The following is a 17,772-nucleotide window of genomic DNA, read 5'->3' on the forward strand; positions in this document are numbered from 1 at the left end:
CCACAGCGAAATGAGCTGCCAATTATTCCAGCATATGTTTTACGCAGCAGATGCCCTTCCAGCCGCAACCCAGTACTGGGAAACACCCATACACTCTCACATTCACATATGCACTCATACACTACGGCCAGTTTAGTTTATCTATTCACCCATACTGCATGTCCTTGGACTATGAGGGAAACCGGATATTTAGTGAAACCAAAACATGTAATAGTAATGGGTACTTTTTACTTAAGTACATTTTTTTCAGGCCGTACTTCTTTACTTTTACTTGAGTGCAAAAGTGTAATCGGTACTTCAACTTTTACCAAAGTCATTTTAAACATGAGTGTCTGTACTTCTACATAATTAAAGGATGTGTACTTTTGCCATCTCTGCTTATGACGTTGTGTGCCTGCTGGACAATAACTAAATGCACTACAGAATGTTACGTTTACACACACACGCACAAATTGTATGTAAATACATCAGCTTTTTACAGTGTAATACTCACTACTCATTTACATTTACATTTAGCAGACGCTTTTATCCAAAGCGACTTACAAATGAGGACAAGGAAGCAGTTTACACAACTATAAGAGCAGCAGTGAACAAGTGCTATAGACAAGTTTCAGGTGTGTAAAGTCTAAGAAGCAAAGCATTAGTAATTTTTTTTTTTTTGAGAGAGAGAGAGAGAGAGAGAGAGAGAGAGAGAGAGAGAGAGAGAGAGAGAGAGAGAGAGAGAGAGAGAGAGAGAGAGAGAGAGAGAGAGAGAGAGAGAGAGAGAGAGAGAGAGAGAGAGAGAGAGAGAGAGAGAGAGAGAGAGAGAGAGAGAGAGAGAGAGAGAGAGAGAGAGAGAACAGTTAGTGGTATAGCCAGAGAGGCGGTTAAGATTAGGAAGGAAAGTGGAGACTAAACAGTTGCGTTTTTAGTTGTTTCTTGAAGACAGCAAGTGACTCTGCTGTTCTGATGTAGTTAGGGAGTTCATTCCACCAACTGGGCAGATTGAATGCGAGAGTTCGGGAAAGTGATTTCTTCCCTCTTAGGGATGGAACAACGAGGCGACGTTCATTCACAGAACGCAAGTTTCTGGAGGGCACATACATCTGCAGAAGTGAGAGCAGATACGAAGGAGCAAAGCCAGAGGTCGCTTTGTAAGCAAACATCAGAGCTTTGAATTTGATGCGAGCAGCAACTGGCAGCCAGTGCAAACGGGTGAGTAGCGGAGTGACATGTGCTCTTTTGGGTTCATCAAAGACCACTCGTGCTGCTGCGTTCTGAAGCAGCTGAAGAGGTTTGATAGAATTAGCTGGAAGCCCGGCTAGTAGAGAGTTGCAATAGTCTAGTTTGGAGAGAACAAGAGCTTGAACAATGAGTTGAGCTGTATGTTCAGATAGGAAGGGTCGGACCTTTCTGATGTTATAGAGTGCGAATCTGCAAGATCGAGCAGTTCTCGAAATGTGGTCAGAGAAGTTTAGTTGGTCATCAATCGTTACTCCAAGGCTTTTTACCATTTTGGATGCAGTGATGGTTGCTCCATCCATCTGGATTGAGAAGTTATGGTGAAGAGTCGGGTTGGCAGAAACTTCAAGCATTTCCGTTTTCGTGAGGTTAAGCTGAAGATGATGATCTTTCATCCAGTGTGAAATGTCTGACAGGCAGGCTGAAATGAGAGCTGGAACCGAGGGATCATCAGGGTGAAAAGAGAGGTATAGCTGGGTATCATCAGCATAGCAGTGGTAGGAAAATCCATGTTTCTGGATGACCGTTCCTAAAGATGCCGTGTAGATACTCTTGAGTACTTTCGAAAGGGCTACTTTTTGCTCATACATGAGTAATATTTACAACAGATACTTTTACTGTATTTGCACTACATTTTTGTGCAAGTAATGATACTTTTACTTGAGTATGATTTTTCAGTTCTCTTTCTACCACTGACTATATATACACAAGTAGACGTTAGTGAGTTTAATAAACAAAATCGCAAAATGGCAAAAAAGGAAAAAAGAAAAAAAAAAAAAAAAAAGGGAAGATCCAGATCAGTTTGAGGCAGAAATGACTTAACAAAAACATCACGTTTTGTAAACATTGGCACTTATGAATCAAGTTCTACAACTTTCAGCAATAAGCAATGAATCTACATGTTGTGACGTTAACCCTGTGCTAACATACAGAAGAGAACTGATGTTACATGACTTGATTAAAACTAGTTTAAAACAAGCAAACCACGAGCAAATGCACACTGGTGCCACAACACAACAACAAAGACAACAGGGTTTCACACCAAGAAGTCATTGGTCTGCAGGCTGCACAAAAAACCCAGGGTGAAATATATTGCTAAGTGTTTTCATGTGACCATATGTGCAAAATTAGGTTACCAACAAACACTGACTATCTCTGAAGCAAGGCTATTTTAAATCAAGGCTCAGCGTCACCTGCTTCTGTTGACTTCTTGTGGTTTCATACAACAAGTCTGCGCTATTAAAAACACAAAAGGAGGACTTCAATCATTTTTGAAGTTCTTTCACTTTGCTTTAGTTACACAATAAATACCTGACTTGTGGAAGAACAATAGCAAAACATTACAGGCGAGTTAAACAAGCATGGTCTCTTTCAAATCAGTCATCACATGATGTATGAAGACTGAAAGCATTTATGTTAGGGATAAAGTACATCTAGAAGGTTGTTATCGCAGAATAAAGCCTGACAGACTTATCAGAAGGCTATGAAACACTTCATGTTGCTGTATTAGTGTTTGCATTCAGTGAACGACGGTGGAGAATGGTGAACTGATGACTTTTAAGACCAATCACAGTAATTTCTGTTGACATGTGAACACACTGGCCAATCAGCTGTGTTTAAGAAAGCCCTCGGCAGCGCTCAAATGTTAGCGAGAAATGGACATTTTTAAAACTTCAGGACTGACTGAAGTTAATACTTTTAACAACACTCTGGTTCTCGGTGTCTTGTCTACCAAATCTGAGCTTTATCTTACATTATCTATTAGATTCAAGTCAGGTGATTGGCTGGGCCATTCTACAGCTTGATTTTCTTTCTCTGACAGCATCTGAGAGTTTCCTTGGCTGTGTTATGGATCACTGTCTTGCTGAAAAGTCCACTCTGGTTTCATCTTCATCATCTTGATAATGTAGATGTTGGACTGTAGTAGCCAATATTCATTTACACAGGGCGGAGTGTTGCTTTTACTGCCTTTCTACACCTTCCTTTCTTCATGTGTTCAATACCTATTCATTTTGATACACATAACTTCATTTGTAAACTAATTAAATTTGTTTGCATATATGGATTTCATGGTTGTTAAAAAAAAAAAAAAATATATATATATATATATATATATATATATATATATATATATATATATATATATATATATATATTTAACTTAAACATTTAATAATATAACATTGTAATAAACAGTAGTTTATGGACCCATTTCCTATTAGGAAAGAAGTAATGGATTGATAGGTGTGCATTTTAACTTCTTATGCATCAAATATGTGCTCCAAACTTCATAGAGACATGTTGAATTCTTCTTCCATCATTTGCAGTGTTTCCCCCCAATTTTATCCTCCTTACACTGGCTGCCTGTTAAGTTTCGTATTGATTTAAAAATATTGCTTCTTACATACAAAGCTTTAAATAATCTAGCTCCTGTTTATCTAACCTATCTTCTGTCTCGCTACAATCCAACTCGCTCTTTAAGATCTCAAAACTTAGGGCTTCTGGTAGTACCTAGAATAGAAAAGTCGAGTAAAGGAGGTCGAGCCTTCTCATTTAATAGCGCCTAAACTCTGGAATAGCCTTCCTGATAACGTCCGAGGCTCAGACACACTCTCCCAATTCAAAACTAGATTAAAGACCTATCTGTTTAGTAAAGCATACACTCAGTGCACCACTTAGGGGGCTTCCACACAGGTTCTGCATCTTGCTGATATACACTATGAACAGCAGCTACGCTAATTATTCTCTTTATTCTGCATTTCCACCTGGGGATACTCATTCCGAGGCCCTCAGACTATGCAGAGTCACTGATTCGATCCAAGACCAACGACGAGATGATCCCAAGGTTTCCATATCCTGGACCAGGCCGTATCCTGAGCAGCTACTGTGGTGGTCATGGAGGAGTGGAGAACATGAGACTGATTCCTGTGATGCTCCAGAGACAGACGAGTCTTCGCTGAGGCCAGCTTCCAGCCTCCACCGCTGAGACTGCAGCTCTGCACAAGACGTTTGGCCAGCGGAGAAATTAAAAAGGTCGTGCCCAACTGAGCCTGGTTTCTCTCAAGGTTTTTTTCTTCACTTCTGCCATTTAGTTAAGTTTTTTTCCCTCTCCGCTGTCGCCTCTGGCTTGGATGGTTCGGGATCTATAGAGCTGCGCATCGTTGGATTTGCTCTTCAGTATTTGGACTCTCAGTAGTGATTATTAAACCACACTGAACTGAGCTAAACTGAACTGAACTTAAACACTACAAACTGAACTACACTGTTCCTCTTTACTGTGACCTTTTATGTGAAGCTGCTTTGACACAATCTACATTGTATAAGCGCTATACAAATAAAGGTGAATTGAATTGAATTAAAGTTTCCAAATTGCTTTGTTAGTCATTTTTGTTACCTTTTTTGTATCTGTTTTTCACTATTATTTTCTGTAACGCTGCTTCCGACCATGGCATGTCCACACTAAATGGTTATAAGAGATGTGTTTAAAGAATTTTATGCAACATCTTTAATTTATTCTCCTAGGTAAGGCAAGATCTCCACTCAAGTATCATACTTAAAGGGAAAGTGTGCTTAACGCATTATAAAGCTTGAAGCATCAATTCAATTCAATTCAATTCACCTTTATTTGTATAGCGCTTATACAATGTAGATTGTGTCAAAGCAGCTTCACATAAAAGGTCACAGTAAATAGGAACAGTGTAGTTCAGTTTGTAGTGTTTAAGTTCAGTTCAGTTTAGCTCATCAGAATCGGTGCTTGGTATCAGCCGATCACCATGACAAGGAATTGGTATCGGCTGCAAAACTCTTGATCAGAGCATTCCTAATATTTACACATACATATATGTAATTAATATAATATAATATAATATAATATAATATAATATAATATAATATAATATAATATAATATAATATAATATAATATAATATAATATAAGCACAAATGAGTGGCGCAGTGGGTAGCGCTGTCGCCTCACAACAAGAAGGTCACTGGTTCAAGTCCTGGCTGGGCCAGCTGGCGTTTCTGTGTGGATGGTTTGTTCTCTCCGTGTTGGCGTGGGTTTCCTCTGGGTGCTCCGGTTTCCCTAACAGTCCAAAGACATGCGCTGTGTTTCCCAGTGATGAGTTGCAGCTGGGAGGGCATTCAATGCATAAAACATATGCTGGATAAGTTGGCGGTTCATTCCGCTGTGGCGACCCCAGATTAGTAAAAGGACTAAGCCGAAAAGAAAATTAATAAATAATAATATAATATAATATAATATAATATAATATAATATAATATAATATTTTTAAAAGGCATTATATTATGTCATTTTGCTCTTTTATGTATCAGTTTAGACTCATTTTACGCTCAAGTGACACTTCTGTTTTAATGACTGATTTCCCTGTGACTTTAACATTTAAATTGATTCTTGTTTCCCTGTTTAACTTCTTGAAATGATGCTAAAAGCATGCAGAACAACATGCATGATTTGATGCATCACTAAACATAAAGGAATAGCTCACCCAAAAGGGAGAAAATCTGTCACTAATACTTTGAGAAAACACAAATTATAAATGTAAAACTCAAAATCTTTTCTTTTTTTGATGTCATTTCTCATCTCAGTCATCTTGCTCTACTTATACCATACCAAAGAAAAACAAGCCTCCTGAGGAAAATAAAAACAGCATGTGACTTCAGGTGCATGGCTTTGTGCCTCCACGATCAAAACCTGTAATCAGCCCCCTGTGTGCCAACAAACTGCTTCAAACTAAATGTTGCACCACTTCCTGGATGCTTTATGGTCACACAGCGTGAAACGCCCAATAACACCTCTCACACCACTTCCTGGTAACAAAAAAAGCCATGTCTAGTTGACATTAAACAAATGGTGGAGCTACTGCTTTGAGTGTGTCAGGCTTGCTTTTGTTTGAACATAAAGGCCTGTGAGGTGCAGAGCAGATGCGAGACGCTCAACACATATTGATCTTTCACATAAACATGCCAGTCATGACACATATTAACACCTCTCACAGATGTAAAGGGGGGCGGGGGGGGGGGGGGGGGGGGGGGGGCTTACAATAACTTGTCAAAAACATACAGAATATCTACCTTTCAATGAATGATTTACATTAGGATGGCACAACAACATATAACTTAATTTGCGTTATTGTGATAATAGTATACACTAGGGGTGGGCGGTACACCGGTGTCATAGTCATCACCAGTGTGACATTGTGCCACGACATGGATTTTCTAATACCGTCAATACCGTAATAAATCAATTATGCGCCTTGAACAGCTGCATTTACATCAATAATAGCTCGTTCTAAATAATAAGGCATTCAATTTTCTTCAAACGTTCAGTTGTGGTCTGAATACATGTCCTTATACTACAGGGCTCGAAATTGCAACCATTTTGATTGCATGAGCGCCCGAAATTTAATCTATGCGCCCTCATAATATATTTGGGAGCATTTGTGTGTCTGAATATAATGGTTGTAGTGCAATCTGATTTGATTTTCTCTAAAAACTTGCTGAATTGCTCTACCCTGCTGCTGTATTGGTTCATATTAGCTGTCAGTCACTCAACGCTTCCCGCTGTCAGATAACAGGGAGCTTTTGTTACCGCAGGAAATGTAAACGGCTGAAGAGTGAAAAGTGCACAGGTTTGCAAACCTCACCTAAAGTTATAATAATAGTAATGGCGCAGATGATATGACATGTCATCATGACATGAGGCAAATGTTGATCCGCCAGCTGAGATCAATCGAGTGTTTTCGGAGAAGGTGCCTGAATCTTGATGCGTTGCATTCACCGCGTGTTCAGCGCAAATGTCCGCTAAATATAAAATCTAACACTGTACACATCATCGCCAAAGAAACTCACCTTTACTAAGTTTACACTGAAACTACGGCTCATAACAAAGAGCGGTATTGCGCTGGTGGTCATCGCGAGAATCAGGGTCTGTCTGCTCATAAATTGGTGCGGCTGACTCGCCTGCTTTATTCCACCAACACAGAGAAATGAAGATCAGCTCATAACGAGACTGAGCATTTACAATGACCCAAACCAAAACTTTTAAAGAGTGATAGAAGTGAGACTTTCTTTTGTCCGTTCTTCCTTAAGATGTATATTATTTTGCTATTGAAAGTAATACCATGACATTATACCATCACCGTTCAAAAGATGAAAAATACCGTGATATTCATTTTAGGTCATATCGCCCACCCCTAGTATACACTGTGAAAAATGCTGGGGTCGAGAATGTTGTTGTTTAGATTGCAACTATGCAGTTTATCTGTAAGGATAGTGCCTATTTTAAATATTTGTAATTTCTGAGAGACAGCTCATCGGTCATTGAGCAGAGCAAAGGCGGTGGACGTTGTCCATTCACAAGATGGCGACAGAGACGGCATAATAAGCCCTTATAACAGGGGTCTCAAACTCGCGGCCTGCAGGCCCCCCGCCTTAATTTGAAAGTTTAATGTCGGTGCGGCCCGCAAGTTTGATATGAATGGCACATAATATTTTTTACATGATTAAATGCTTAACAAATGTTTAGATGCATTGCAGGGTGTGCATTATTTGTCATCAGCTAATGTCATAATTAAAATTACACTTAATTTTCCTTTCATTTTTCACATAGAAAGTGACATGGACATGGTTTTATATGATTAATCCTACCTAAAACTATCATTATATGACTACATATGATAATTATCCCTAAATACAATATTTACTGTGCATTTCTAAGTTTGGGTGCGATTATACAGTATTTTATCCCTGTGGGCTCATTAACAGCTTGATAAAGTCTATTGATTTAAGATGAAACGCACAAATCTGCTTCCTTATGATGCACATACGTTGTAAACTAATTTATATTTTACTATCTTATCAAGTAGCTTAACATACTGTAAAAAAAAGCCGTCTGATACCAGATCTTTGCACAAACAAATATAATTTACTGCATTAATGGTTTCATTTTGATATTACAGCAAGGAGAAGATAACAAACGGGGTTAAAATGGGGTTTAATATATCATTTTTGCATCATACTAAACTGGAAAATGTCTTTGGCAATAGGCAACTTAAGAAACTTTATTGTTTCTTAAGGTTTATATACATTTTTTTCTAGGTAAAAAATGTTTTTGTTTAGTTTTGAAATGTAACCTTGACACATTCTTGACAGGTTTAGTGACATTCATTTGTGTAGTTTTAGTTTCACACGGGACAAGCACGTAACACAAGGATATGTGCTGTTAATTCAGAGTCATAAAACAATCTGTAAAGCAAGATATAAGGTCAATTCTATGATGGAATCTTGATAAAAGTCCTGGAAGGAAATGAGCAACTCCATTCAAATCCACCTTACCATGAAGAAAAAAAAAAAGGTTTTAATCGAAAGAGCGAACTTCTTTCTAAATAGTGTGTGAAGGCTTGCATTTTTACTTTATTAAAACTGCTTCTGTCAACACTTTCAAATGATTTAGTTTGATTTACCAGAGTCACACAAGTGTCAATTTCACAAAAAAACATTTTTCGTCATAATTGGAAAAATGTAAAAATAAAATAAATATATTTTTGTTCTATAGATAGGCAAATCTGATCCTTTAGATTATTTCTTTTTGCAGTTTAATAATTCACAAAATGTCTACAAAGTATGTTGTATAGTTAACTTGATACACTCAAAAAAATACTTTTACTGTTTGTTTAAACGACTCATTTAAAATGAGTTGAAAACACAATTCATTTTTTGGGACAAATGAATTGTTTTATGTTCAATCCACTTAAATTTATAAAAACTATTAAGTGAACTTAATCGATTTGTGTTGAGACCATATGAGGGAATTGTGTGGAACCCAGCATTTTTTTTTTACAGTATTTAAGTTTACTTATTTTATATGTTTATTTCCCACAATTGAGCAATTCCATGCAAATGTAAAAAAAAATAATAATTACATTTTACCAAAATAGCAAATCCCTTTCTAAGTTTTTTTGTGCAGGCGTCTATTTTACAGGACCGTAAAAACACTCAAAAATGTCTGTCAATGTTTTCAAACAATTATATTTGATTTACCAAAGTCACACAAGTGTCAATTTCACATGTCACATCCAAAACAAAGCTTTTTTTCCTCATAAAAGCAAAAATAAAATAAAATCAATATTTTTTTTTATCTATAGTGAGCCGACTTTTATCCTTTTGATTATCATTATATCTTTTGGCTTGTGCAGTTTAATTCACAGAATTTCTACAAAGTATGTTTTATATTGTGAGCTCGCAAACATTTTTTGGTCACATCCATAACACTGGCATTACTCCATAACAGATTGATATTTTTCTGATCTCTGATAACTCTGTAGTATTTTCATTTTGGAGGGGAAAATAAATCAGATGTTTCAACACTCAAAAAAATGACTTCTGCTGTTTGTTCAAACTACTTATTTAAAATGAGTTGAAACAACACAATCAATAAGTTTTTTTTGGGACAACTTAATTGTTTTATGTTCAATTCACTTAAATTTGTAAAAACGATAAAGTTAAGAATTGATTTGTGTTGGGAGGACATTATGGAATTGTGTGGAACCCAGCATTTTTCGTGTTTTTTTAAAGCTTATTTCTTTTATGTTTATTTCCCTAAATTAAAATATAAAACACATTTACAGATTGATGTTTTTTCTGATCCCTGATAACGTTGTGCTTATTTTTTAATTTTGGAGGGGGAAATAAATCAAATGTTTCAACACTCAAAAAATGACTTTTGCTGTTTCTTAAAACTACTTATGAATTGTGTTGTTTCAACTCATTTTAAATACATTTTTTGGGACAACTTAATTTAAGTTTTAATTCATGTCAATTTATGTTCAATCAACTTAAATTTGTAAAAAAATAAATAAAGTTATTTAATCGATTTGTGTTGAAACGACATGAAGGATTTGTGTGGAACCCAGTATTTTTTAGTGTTTTTTTATGTTTTTTACAAGTTTACTTATGTTTAGTTCCCTAAATTAAAATATAAAACACATTTACAGATTGATGTTTTTTCTGATCCCTGATAACTTTGTGCTTATTTTTTAATTTTGGAGGGGGAAATAAATCAAATGTTTCAACACTCAAAAAATGACTTTTGCTGTTTCTTAAAACTACTTATGAATTGTGTTGTTTCAACTCATTTTAAATACATTTTTTGGGACAACTTAATTTAAGTTTTAATTCATGTCAATTTATGTTCAATCAACTTAAATTTGTAAAAAAAATAAATAAAGTTATTTAATCGATTTGTGTTGAAACGACATGAAGGATTTGTGTGGAACCCAGTATTTTTTAGTGTTTTTTTATGTTTTTTACAAGTTTACTTATGTTTAGTTCCCTAAATTAAAATATAAAACACATTTACAGATTGATGTTTTTTCTGATCCCTGATAACTTTGTGCTTATTTTTTAATTTTGGAGGGGGAAATAAATCAAATGTTTCAACACTCAAAAAATGACTTTTGCTGTTTGTTCAAACTACTTATGAATTGTGTTGTTTCAACTCATTTTAAATACATTTTTTGGGACAACTTAATTTAAGTTTTAATTCATGTCAATTTATGTTCAATCAACTTAAATTTGTAAAAAAATAAATAAAGTTATTTAATCGATTTGTGTTGAAACGACATGAAGGATTTGTGTGGAACCCAGTATTTTTAGTGTTTTTTTATGTTTTTTACAAGTTTACTTATGTTTAGTTCCCTAAATTAAAATATAAAACACATTTACAGATTGATGTTTTTTCTGATCCCTGATAACTTTGTGCTTATTTTTTAATTTTGGAGGGGGAAATAAATCAAATGTTTCAACACTCAAAAAATGACTTTTGCTGTTTGTTCAAACTACTTATGAATTGTGTTGTTTCAACTCATTTTAAATACATTTTTGGGATAATTTAATTTAAGTTTTAATTCAAGTCAATTTATGTTCAATCAACTTAAATTTGTAAAAAAAAAAAAAAAAAAAACAATTAAGTTAATTGAATCGATTTGTGTTGGAACGAAATGAAGGGCCCAGCATTTCTACAGTGTTTTTTTATGTTTACTTCCCTAAATTAAAATATAAAACATGTTTACAGATTGACGATTTTCTGATCCCTGATAACTCATTTGTGCTAATTTAAAAAATGTTAACATATTCTCTGTGAATTTAGGTTTCAAATTTTTACTACAAATGTCACATCCGCAATGCCAGAATTGCTTAAATAAATTCACTTCAGCAAACACTGAAATGCCCAGATTAAGTAACTCCAGTGCAGTAAGAAAGATACTCATCACCAACAAACAGAATTAAGACTCACAAGGTGATCAGTCATCATTCTGAGCTAAATAAAAACAGCTGAATGACTCAACACTACGCGCGCACACACACACAAACGCACATGCATACACATCACTGGCAACAGGTTTCTGCAACATCCCGAGGGCCTTTATCACAGGAAACAGGCTCAGTGCAGCTTTCACGCATTTGCAAAAGGAGACAGGACTTTCAAGAGCAAAGACAAAAGGCAAAAAGTGTGCCCAAATGCAAGTAAAGCGCACACACACACCACACCACAAAAACACAATAATGAAACAAAAGTTAAAAAGGATCTATTATGTTTGAACACAGTTGTGTGGCATCAGTGTGTGAATATAGCCAGCCTCTAACAGTAAAAAAATGATTAATCCTGTTTTTTATAATTACACTTCATAAAAACAGACTGCGGAAACACTTTGATTTACATTCTCCCTTTGTACAAGGGGAAAAGCCCCACCCATTTGTGATGATCTCTCTCTCATTCGCATAAACAGCCCTGAGAAGGAAGCAGCCCTCTGTTAAAAGTTAAGTCTATAGTGACACATAGTTGTTTATAGCTCCACCCTTTTTTTGATAAGAGCAAAATCTCATTTGAATTTAAAGCAACAGTCACCAAAACGGCACAATTAGGATCATAGACTAAAAGTGGCCATTTAAAAGAGTTATTAAACATTATTTGCATGGTATTTTTGAGCTGAAACTTCACATACACACTCATAGGGACATTATAACTTGTAAAACAAAGGCCTATTGCTTATTAAAACTGCAATATAGAAGCAATGGCAGTGGATTTCATGCACAGATTCATACCTAATATTGGCAATTTGTATACTTTGTTCTTTTCTTCTTATACTTTCAAACAATTTGTATTGATTTTTTTAGTAATTGTATAAATATAATAAAATTTTGTGTTTATCAAAAATAATGTTGTTTAATTGTTACATAAACATACTGGTTACACTGAATGTTCATGAACATTATTTCGCAAGTTTTAGCATTTTATTTTCATTCATTCATTCATTCTCCTTCAGCTTAGTCTCTATTTCAGAGGTCGCCACAGCGGAATGAACCGCCAACTATTGCAGCACATGTTTAACGCAGTGGATGCCCTTTCAGCCGCAGCCCAGTATTGGGAAACACCCTTACACACATTCAGACACACACACTCATACACTACGGCCAATTCAGTTTATTCAATTCACCTAGTTTAGCGCATGTCTTTGGACTGTGAGGGAAACCAGAGCACCCAGAGGAAACCCACGGCAACATGGGGAGAACATGCAAACTCCACACAGAAATGCTAACTGGCCCAGCCGGGACTGGAACCAGCGGTCTTCTTGCTGTGAAGCAGCACAGAAGCTTTCACAAAGGCTATTCGAAACATTCCTTTAAAAAGATAGGTCACCCACAAAATTATCATTTACTATCCCTCAAGTGGTTTCTTTTTCCTGTTGAACCCAAAAGAAGATATTTTGAAGAATTGTAGAAATCTGCGACCATTGATATCCATTGTTGAAAAAAAAACATACCATTGACGTCAACGGCAACCAGTTGCCAACATTCTTTAGATTACCATACTTTGTTTACAACCGCAGAAATGAAATTCCAAAGACATTCAAACCATTGAAGGGTAAGTAAATGATGACATGACTTTGATTTTTGATTTAACTATTCCTTTAATGCATGGAAGCCCAAACATTTTCCTATAAAGGGCCAAAAACCCAAGTTAATTGAGTGCTGTGTGCTAAATACTGTATAGCAAACCTTAGATTTTAAATTTGCTAGGGTAATTTTCTAATTTATTCGCTAATATTTAAAGATAACTAGAAAACGTTACTGTAAATCATATTAACTAATGCAGTATCATTTTTAACATTTTATAATGAACTTATTACAATAAAAACATAATCTCATTTATAACACAATGCTGAATACACTAGTCAAGCTGCTCCTGCCTTAAACCTTAATTTGCTTGCAGATATCTTGTGCATTGTCCTCTATCTGTCAAGTGACAGTATTTACATTTTATGTCTGATTCATTTACAACATTTAATTGAATAATTTAATTTCAGTCGGCTGCTTTTGTAGCTCAGCAATAATACAAAGAAACAAATGATTACGTTAAATTTGAAAAAAAAAAAAAGACAATTTCTGTCAAAGGTAGTCCCAAAAATCGGCCCCGACCACACACCCCATCATTCTCCTTTTCTTTTCAGATAGGCCAAATCAAACTTATCATGGGCCAACTTTCACCCACAGGCCCCACTTTGGGCATCTCTGCTTTAATTCGACTCTTATGTTAATAAACTACTGTATTTCTGTACATTTCTTTAAAAACATTAATTAAATTGATCTTTTCATTCACCCAAATGTCATTGTACTCAATAATTAGTCATTATAGTGTTTAGGTTTACCATAACACAAATGCAAAAATCGCATGTCACACTTTGTAAACTTAAAGTTAAGAAAAGTGACAGCAACATAGGCTACACATACACCCAGAAATACAGTTATAATGTGTGTAAATGCAAAAGTACAGCGTAATGATTGAGGTAAAGTTGGTTTTATATTCGCACATTCGTTCAGTAACAACTTGCTCCCTACAACGTTTGTTTACCATAGTACTTTGAATATTCGACCTGAAATCACATGTAATATGATTTTAAAACAACATTAGCACTACTTATTTGACTGTGAACAATATTTGATAGTCATTGGCTGCTAATACGATTTCAATATTTAGAGTAGTTCAGTGAAAAAAAACGTTTCGGAAATTATATCATTAAGGAGAAAATCCGAATTTGTTAACATAAAACTAACTTTACCTCAATTGCGAAATGTTCTGTGTAAAAATAAATGTCAACAGTCGATTAAATTGAGCAGACAATGTGTCATCGGTGTATCAACTTTTGAGCACATCACTACAGTTTACATTAGCGCTTCAATCAAGCAGTGCAACAGACTGTCAGGTTCATTTAGTGATGAGTGGACTCATAAGCCAACTTTGAGATTTGAAGGAAAACAAGTTACCTGTTAAAGCAGCTTTGTGTCCTTTTAAATCAGATGTATATCCTTGTTTACGTCTCTTGAAGTTTCACTCACCTGCGACAGTGAGATCGCCCGGATATCTCCGAACCCTAACTGAGTACGGGCACGTTCATGAATATTAATCGTACGTCTTACGTTCGACTATTTGATTGGCTGACAGGCTATTAACAATTGTGTAAATAATATTTAAATCTTTGGATGCTAGTTAGTTGTTTTTCCATGAAATATGAGTGATCTAAAAGTATCTGATTTAAAAAAAATAAATAAATGTTGCGTTGTTTACATTGGTGTATGAAAGTTGTCAGTCCAATATTTGTTACGGAAGATGTATATTAAATTAATATTGATAATATTTATCTAAAAAGTGATAAAGTCTAAGTTTTAAATATTTTTTATTAATTTTAAAAATCAGGTAAGTGATTGGACGCTTCTTCTGGACCTAATTTAAATAACGTAAACACGACGTAACTAATATCCACGAGTTTATGATAACTTTTCCGGTAAATAAACTTGATGGAGTCAATAATTAGCAGCACAGAGCACGGCAGAAAGGACTTTTCTCTTTAAGACCCAAAACACTTTCGAGGTTATTATCAGTCAGACTCTTTTGGAGCCACAGAGAAACAGGAAGCGCATTTTTTTGTGAGGTAAAGTTAATTTCGTCAACCCATCTTCGGTTTCTAGCACCTGCACACAAACTTTCACTCTTGAATAGTCTATCTATAGAATCACTTGCTTAAAGCTTTATTCACAACTTTATTAACAAGTTATACTTTTAAAGTGTCTAATAATTACGATGTTTCAAAATGAGGCGTACCTTCAGTCTAAATAAATCGTAAAATATGATTGCTAGCTAAAACTATGTCAGTTTTACTTTCCTTATCTAGTTAGACACAATATGGACCAGATAGCTGAAGTCTAACAAATAAGCAGTACTTGGATAATAATAATACTATTTTCTCATGCAGTTTAATAGTGCAGCTTACGTTAAAATACCAGCGGATGGCGCTAGTGAACTATAAACCGGTTTTCAGTTGACTTTAAAGGCTCTTTTGAATCTTTCTATTGTATTGGTATTACTGTTTTTCTCAATTGCTTTGACACAAAACAGACTTAACATTCTCTAAACTGTGAATGCAAATCTCACAACTGTTTGCTGGAACTTCTGAACTTTATAGCAAGTCTGCAAAATATGTCATTCATGCTTCAAAACCTAGTTATTCTGTCAGTAATTTGGCCAAGACCATCTTACTATGGAGTCAATCTAGGGCCATATATACTTGCAAAGTAAAAGAAAGTTTTAAAAGAAAAGAAGAGCAAAAAATAAACAAACAAATGCAAATCCTCGAAAATCGTAATTTGGAAATTAAGTTTTGAGAAATAAAAATTAATTTTGCTACCAAAAAGAAAGAGCTGCAAAGGGAAAATTAAGTTTTGAGGAATAAAAATGAAATTTGCAAACAAAAAAAGAACTGAAAATAAAAATCAAGCTGTGCAAAAAAAAAAAAAAAAAAAAACAATTAAAATATTTGCAATAAAAAAAAGTTTATATATGTGCAAAACATTTTTATAGCATTGCTTTTACAAATCCCGTACAGTCAATTGAAATTCCCCTAGTGGGCTGTAAGACCAGTGATACTGGGTCTCCAGGTGATGACGTTTAAATGGAAGGAGGTCCGGGCTTGCTATAAACGCCCAATTTCACTTGACTCCGCCCCCTTGTCAAATCAGGGCCACAAAGTGACTTAAAAGCAAATCAAAATGAGCATTGCAATTGACTGTACGGGCTTTGAGTAAGCAATACTATAAAAAATGTTTTGCAAATATAAAATGTTTTTTTTGCACTGCTTGATATTTATTAGCATTTTTTTTTTGTTTGCAAATAAAAATTTTATTTCTCAAAAATTAATTTTCGAATCGTGGATTTTGGAGATTTGCATAATTTGTAGATTTGGAGATTATTACTTTTATTTTTTTTGCTTAATACTTTATTTTTAGTTTGCAAAACTTTCCTATATTTTGCAAGTATATATGGCCCTAGATTGACTCCATACTAAACATTTAGTGTATTTGTAATCGTGTGAGCCACGCTGCTCAGAATGATTAGTTGTTTATTCACCATGACAGTCAACCATGGAAATTAAGGTTTAAAAAATCTGATATTTGTTGAGAAGAGTGAATAGTACATAGAAAATAAATAGATAAATGAACATTTGTATTTATACAGTACATTTATTTGAGTACAAATGTATTACATGCAAAGTGCAATCTTGCTTGTTCAATTACTGCATTCTATATTTAATATTTCTTATGTTACCACAAATACACACAAAAAAACTACAAAATATCATCCATGAAAAAGAATATTCTTGTTACTGCAGTTCAGGATGGTGAATGTAGTGATTGTGATGTGGGCAATCTCTATATACTACCAAGCTTGATTTATAAATAGATAACGCAAATTGTATTGCAACTAGAGGTCATTTACCAATTTAGCAGACACTACAAACAGTACAAATGTTTGGTAATTGAACAGTTTTGAGTGTGATGCTTACATGATGAAACATGATTGAGAAGTTGTGAAGAGTTTAATAGTTTAAATAAGAATCGACTCATCGTTTTTTATCAACAAGCCAGATGCAATTAGTTTTTGTCCAAACTGCAGACAATTGTACTTACTGTTTGCACACATGCGACAAAGCATTTGCAATTTGCTTAAATCAATAAGAAATGACAATCTGATATAACCAATAAGCTAATTGTTCAGAGATATAAACTCATTGTTATGAAAAATAAAAGTGTCAATCGAGAATTCGGCCAAAGCAATTGAGAAAAAACATATGAGTAAAGGTTTATTTATATAGCACCTCTCACAGACATTGTCACAAAGTGCTTTACCCTCCCGAGACCCCTCCCATTGACTTGTGTCTTCTGTAGTGGACATTGTGTTTTCATGAATTTTCTTTGAGCTACTCTGTCAAGTCCTGTTTGACTGTTCAGAGGACATCCTGGGCTTTCTAGTGATGTCATTTGATTGGCTGGCATGCTCGGAACCACTTCTTACACTGCATCCAAAATGGCTGACATACAAACTAGCACATTTTATGGGAAGGAGAGAGTATGTAAAATTTAGCTTTTTAAATGTTTTTTTTTACATATATTATATCATATATATTTGTTTATTAAAGT

General features: G+C 34.8%; 1 protein-coding gene across 1 annotated transcript in view; it reads right to left on the bottom strand.

Moving 5' to 3' along the window:
• mical1 (microtubule associated monooxygenase, calponin and LIM domain containing 1) overlaps window positions 1-14,660 on the bottom strand; it is a 127,501-nt gene extending 112,841 nt beyond the window's left edge. Inside the window, exon 1 of the mRNA XM_056449358.1 lies at window positions 14,566-14,660. The gene's annotated coding sequence lies outside the window, so the exon portion shown is untranslated. The remainder of the gene's footprint in view (window positions 1-14,565) is intronic.
• Window positions 14,661-17,772: the final 3,112 nt, after the last annotated feature.

The sequence above is a fragment of the Danio aesculapii genome, chromosome 23 (assembly GCF_903798145.1).
Source record: "Danio aesculapii chromosome 23, fDanAes4.1, whole genome shotgun sequence".
NCBI classification, from domain to species: Eukaryota; Metazoa; Chordata; class Actinopteri; order Cypriniformes; family Danionidae; genus Danio; species Danio aesculapii.